Source organism: Macrobrachium rosenbergii, chromosome 43 (genome assembly GCF_040412425.1).
Source record: "Macrobrachium rosenbergii isolate ZJJX-2024 chromosome 43, ASM4041242v1, whole genome shotgun sequence".
In the NCBI taxonomy this organism is placed as follows: domain Eukaryota; kingdom Metazoa; phylum Arthropoda; class Malacostraca; order Decapoda; family Palaemonidae; genus Macrobrachium; species Macrobrachium rosenbergii.
This window is the reverse complement of record NC_089783.1, coordinates 35,900,790-35,907,101: the sequence shown is the minus strand read 5'-3', so window position 1 is coordinate 35,907,101 and position 6,312 is coordinate 35,900,790. Positions and strand designations below refer to the sequence as shown.

Sequence of the window (6,312 nt, the reverse complement as noted above, 5' to 3'; positions counted from 1 at the left end):
TGGCGGTGGGGCGACAGTAACGGTCTTCTCGACAAACCGGTTCTTGCCTCTGTCCAGGCTCAGTTTGCGATTCGGGGTGTGAAAGTGTTGTAGTGTTAGTGGGAACTTTGACGGTGGTTCGTGGCTGTTTGCGGGCAATATCTTGCTACGTGAGGAGGATTGCAGGCTGTATCTTGTTGCGTGAGGGGGATTGCAGGCTGTATCTTGTTGCGTGAGGGGGATTGCAGGCTGTATCTTGTTGCGTGAGGGGGATTGCAGGCTGTATCTTGTTGCGTGAGGGGGATTGCAGGCTGTATCTTGTTGCGTGAGGGGGATTGCAGGCTGTATCTTGTTGCGTGAGGGGGATTGCAGGCTGTATCTTGTTGCGTGAGGGGGATTGCAGGCTGTATCTTGTTGCGTGAGGGGGATTGCGGGCTGTATCTTGCTACGTGAGGAGTTGTGTGGTTCAATTTTGGACTGAATTTTGGTTCGATGTATGGTCAATGTGGACTGTGTTCAGCTGCATCAGGCTTCAGGCTCTGCGAAGGGTAACTTTCATCCCGCTCTTTTTGTTTGCTAGTTAATCCACTGGGACATATTTTGTTTCCACGGTTATGTTTCCCGTTATCGTAATAGTTGATGAGTGCCTCCTTTATATAATCACTTAAAGCCTAATATAGTGAATTTTGTTTCTTGAACGAAGTTTGTTCAGTTTAACTTTGAAACTCTAGCTTGTGCATTGGTATTTTAAATGCTCCGTGTGATATTTTTTTCCCGACCACTTTGGTGTGGTGTTAAATGTGACTACTATAAACTTGCTGCCATTCGGGGACAACAATGAATGCATGTCTTTGTATTTTTTACTATCAAATAGATATTACTTGTTCGTCAGTTTTCTACGTTATAGTATATCAGGGGTCATCCAGGGTTCATCAGTGCCTCTACTAAAGTCTTAATTTTAATTTTTTCAGAACCGGGAGATCTTGGATGATCCATGAAGGTTAGTATTCGGTTTTTAAGTTCATAAGTACTTTGGAAATAGAGATTTTGAATGTTAAACCTTGTGTGACTTGAGCGTGAAGCTTCCTTTATTTTTTTAAAGATTTTAATCCACCTTGTCTGTTCAGATATATATTAATTAGTCTTTAATTCCTTAAAGGAAATCCATACCTGACTTTCGTGTAAAGCTTTCCTTCATTTTTATAGAACCCTAAGTCTTGTCTTGTTCAGATATAAATACTTGGAATGTTATTTCTTAAAAGGTATCCATATACTGCAATTAAAACATAACTGCCAACAGGGTTTCGTGATGATTCGAACCAGTTGAAGACTTAAACTACGCTCTAGTAATACTTAAGACAATTAAGCCAGGATAACTTTTCTCAAGCTACGTAAAGACTTCGTCCTTCCCAGGTATGGGCCAATTAAAACTAGTTCAGGTGTATATAGTAGGAACTATTTCAACTATATATATATATATATATATATATATATATATATATATTATATATATATATATATATATTATATATATATATATATATATATATATATATATATATATATATATAGTCAACCAACCAAACTTACTTTTCCTCCACCCCTACAGGGGCGGTGCCCCTGTAGGGGTGGAGGCCCCTCCAATGCCCTGTCCCATAGGTCTTAGGACCTATGGACAGGTTGAAGGAGGGGGGGGCGGGTAGGGGGCTACTACTTGATTAATCAACTTTTCCTTTCAGGTAATAAGTGCATCAGTAACCTAGGCTACTTATTGAAAGTTAACGTAACTTGACTAAGATTTCGATTAAAGTAACATAAGTTTCATTAAAGTAACATAACCGTTTATAGTGACTTAAAATTTTCAAGTTTTAATAATCCCAAAGTAACGTTAGTTACGTAACCGCTTATAATTTAAGATTTTCAGTTTTTAAAAATTAATGTAACGTAATGTTTATAATGATTAAGATTTTCAAGTTTTAAATGTTTACAAAACTCGGCTGCATATGACTTCAGATTTTCAAGTTTTAAATGAAGTGTAACGTAATTGCGTATGACTAGTATTTTAAACAGTATAACGTAAGGCTATAAGATTTTCAAGCTTTAAATTACAAAGCAACAAAATGGCTTATGGCAAGATTTGTGTTAATTGATGACAGTGTAACGTAACTGCATATAATTAAGATTTTCAATTTTTAAGTAATTACAATGTAACTTAATTGCCTATGATTTAGATTTTCTAGTTTTATATAATGACACGAACATAATTGTTTTTAATGACTTTAAGGTTTCTAAGGTTTCCAAGTTTTGATACAAAGTCTCATAATTGCTTGTGACGGACTTTAAAGTTGTAAATAATGACAAAACTTGCGTGTTTGACAAGGATATAGTTTTAAATCATTATAAAGGAACATAATTGATAAATTTAACTTTGAAGAATTCCTATATTTCTATGTAGAAATTTTTGATAAGACCTTTTAGCATAACTTTGTATTTTGTGTAGTAGTTAGTACATTAGTTAACGTAAGCTTCGAAATTTATCGCGTTAATGTCTTACATTACTTTAATTCAGCAATTCAATATTTTGCAGCTGTACGTCTAAATTCATAACGATGTTAACTTTTAATTTTTTTAGCTAAATTTTTTGTAATGGTTTACTTTAAACACGCAAATTTAACGTAAATTTTGTAGTTTATATTTTAGTTTTAAAAATTGGATGCTTTGCTTTAAACACTTCATTTAAACGAAATTAATTTGTAATTAATTTAAATGTAATTAAATTATAGCTTCCATTTGTTCATAGTTAACTCATTTGTCATTAGTTGTAGGCATATTTAGTAATTGATATTCACGCCAGTGATTCAATGATCAGGCCTGTTTTCACTTAATACAATGGATACTAATTTATACAACCAGCAAGCCTTTATTAGTAATACTTTGTTCCAGTAATGTCAGTTGCCAAACAGTGAGTCAGTATCAGATTATACAACCAGCAAACCCTTGGAAGTTACCAGACCAGTGAGTTGTCAGATTATGCTATGACTTGACAACCCTGGTGAATTGACCTTAGTGTAATTTTGCTCGGCAGCTAAACTCTCTAACTGTTAAACGATCTTTCCTTAGTTTGACGTGATAGCACCTTTAGGGTCAACACTCATATACCTCTGGTTTATTTGGTTTGCTAGCCCTTTTTGTGTACTAGTGAAGAGCTCAGTAATTGGTTGGTTTGTATTTGAGAAAATTGGCCCAAAGGGCTTTAGTTTGCTAGGACTTTTCAGGGCTCTGGTGAAGAGCTTTGTAAGTAGTTGGTTTGTATTGGACAAAGTTGATCTATTTTGAGGGTTTCGCTTCATAAGCTAAAGCATTACTTATACGAACCGTAGATATGTTTTTGTAATTATAATTGCAACTAGTTTCTGCCTCATTTTTTTTTGCTTTCCAGGATGGAAATACTCGTTATTCAAGAACTCCTGTGTTCGTTGCTTTTACTCCACAGTATGCTTTTAACTGAGGTGAGAATGGACCTTGGCGTTAAAGGTGACTTACTTCAGTTTATAAGCGGCTTTGCTTTTATGGTTCAGTGATGTAATTAGTTTTCATTTTTTAAACTACGCATATGTAAATATGAAAGTTTTTACCTTCAATAATAGCAATTGCATGTCGGTAAGCTCTCTACCTTCTTTGACTAAGAATGCTTTTAAAATCCTCTGTTACAAACTCTTAATGAATTAAGTCCAATGTTTAACTTGTGTACCATTATTTGACATTATTATTCTTGTAAATGTTCTGTTTTGTTACCTGAAAGTAAAGTGTTTTGCTTTATAACAAAAACTCGAGTTCAAGGTAAAGGATTGCTTTTTTTATATATATATAGTCTCGGAGTAGAATAGTAATGAAGCTGTAAATTTTTAAGTTGTAATTATAACAGATTTGTTTATAGCATGCTTAAATGATAAACATTATGCTGCCGAAAGAACAAATGCTTGATCTTTCAGCAGGAAGCACGGTTTTTTTTATAGTAACTTTTGCTTTACTTATGATAGTTATCGAGTATTTAAACATGATTATGTAGTAATTTAGCTAATGGCAGCAAATATGTTTTTAATTAAACCTCGATGAAATGCCTTTTTTTTCACAAACCAGTTATGACGAACGTTACTTAAAGCTAGTGAAGGTTAAAGCTAGTGAAGGTTGAAGTATGTAGTAAGTAAAAAGAAAAAAAATCTTGCTCATCTGGTCATATGTTGTCAGGAGATTAAATTTTTGCAGACATAAATTGGCAAAAAATCTTAACCTAATTTCCTCAGCTTTGGTTTTTAATATGTTTGGAGAATGTTAGGAGAATGAAGCATTTGATTACGAAATTACGAAAAAGTAAGATAATTCCTTAATGATCTCGTCAATGGTTACAAAATACTGGTAGCTGAAAGGTACTGGAGACAGTTTACTGCGCTCGTGTGGCGTATATTCAAATTAAGTGAACAATTCCTAATTTTTAAATTGGGATTCATACAAATCAAGAACTCCATACCAATGGAAATTAATTCCCTATAGTTAAGATTCCTCTGAAGATATGGTTATCAAGCTTATTGTATAAGCAATTTCCAGGTTGGTTGTCGTCAGTAGTTCCTGACTCGGCCCCCGCCCCCCTCTAAGAGATGAAAAAAAAAACTTTGTAGGTGACTAATGGTAGAGGCTTCAAAAAATGTTTCGAATATGCCACAGAAATTTCAAGTACCTTAAATGTTGAAGTTAAAATGCCCAGAGTAGCTATTGGTCAGCGATACAGATCTGACCCCTCATGTAGTAGTGAAGAGGAAAATAGTAATTTTTTAGCTATTTTTGTATTTCGTCATTGTTCAGTTTCATGATAGATCTGCTAATTATTAGTGTTAGGTTATTATGCTCATTGATAGCAAGTTAAGTCACACCACATTCCAGGACTTCGTTCCTGCGTTGAATATATATAAAAATTAATTATACACTTGACTATGTAACCGATGCTGAGGAATGAAGTTGCACACTCACTTTGTAGAGGAAGGTGGGAAACGGTTGAAAAGCACTTGTCTCCCATTGTCAGTATGCGAGACTTTGTCTAAAGGTGTACTGAAAATAATCCAGTAACTAGACTTACAAATATACGCATCTTAGCCTGTTTCTAACTGTTTCTAATTCATCTGCCGAGAGGAGTTTTTTTACCCTCAATCTCTGGACAAGATCGACTGACCGGTCTTGCCAAATTATAGATTCGCCGTGTTTCATCAGAAAATCATCAGGAAATTTCTTCTGTTGGATATATTTTCTAGAAAGGGTCAAGAGGCGAATAAACTTTATATAGCATCTTTCATGATGATCTAAGATTAATCAAAGGCACTACAGGATTTACAAAATTTCGAAAAAGATCTAATTCATATACCATTTTGATTTTTGAATCATTGACTTTTATATTATTGCTGAATCAATATCGCTTCATCTGAAGAGTTTAAATCTGCAGTTTGGTGGTACAACTGACCCATATATTATATAAATACATAATATACACATACGTGTATATATATTTATATAATACATTATATATACATGTATGTGTATATATATACGTATATATACAAGTGTATATTTATATACTATATATATATATATATATATTATATATATATATATATATATATATATATATATATATATATATATATATTATATAATAACACACGTAAGCAGGCAAAGTACGAATAACCTATATCAGTGGTTAGGGCAACTGGTCTGAAGAATTCCGGCTTCTCCCAAATCAGTTTTCCCACCGGGGAAACTTGTCCAAGTTAAGTCTCCCCGAGGGTGGATTTTAGCCCAAGATAATATTTCCCTCTTCCGGGCAACTATTCCTCTATCCTCTCTCCTAATAAAAAAATGACTAGTTAATTGGGCCGGTACACTCGTACAACCGCTGTTAACATCATCATCATAATCATTACCTTTGTTTATTTTAGGAAGATCTACTTTCCTCACTTGGTTCAACCGACGATCCCTCTAGTTTGTCAGTTGTACTTAATTTTTTTGAACTGGAATCAGAATATAAAATTAAGGCCAAGAACTGGGACCTATGAGGTCGAATCATTCAGCGCTGAAAATTATATTGAAGCAGTTGTTAGGAGAGGGTGGAAAGTAAGATGGATGAAAGAGAATATGAACGGAGGTACAGTAACAGGAATGAAAATGGTTGCAGCTAGTAGCCGAAAGGACGCTGTAAAGAACCTTGATAATGCCAACAGTGCACCGCGTGAGGTACACTAACGGCACTAACCCGCTACGGAAATCACTTTCTTGAGCATTTTCTTT

The 6,312-nt window shown here is 34.4% G+C and overlaps 1 long non-coding RNA gene across 1 annotated transcript; it reads left to right on the top strand.

Moving 5' to 3' along the window:
• Window positions 1-382: 382 nt before the first annotated feature.
• LOC136828792 (uncharacterized) lies at window positions 383-4,100 on the top strand. Its single transcript, XR_010850225.1, has 4 exons — window positions 383-527; window positions 951-979; window positions 1,280-1,392; window positions 3,419-4,100. It is a non-coding gene; the product is annotated as an uncharacterized lncRNA (long non-coding RNA).
• Window positions 4,101-6,312: the final 2,212 nt, after the last annotated feature.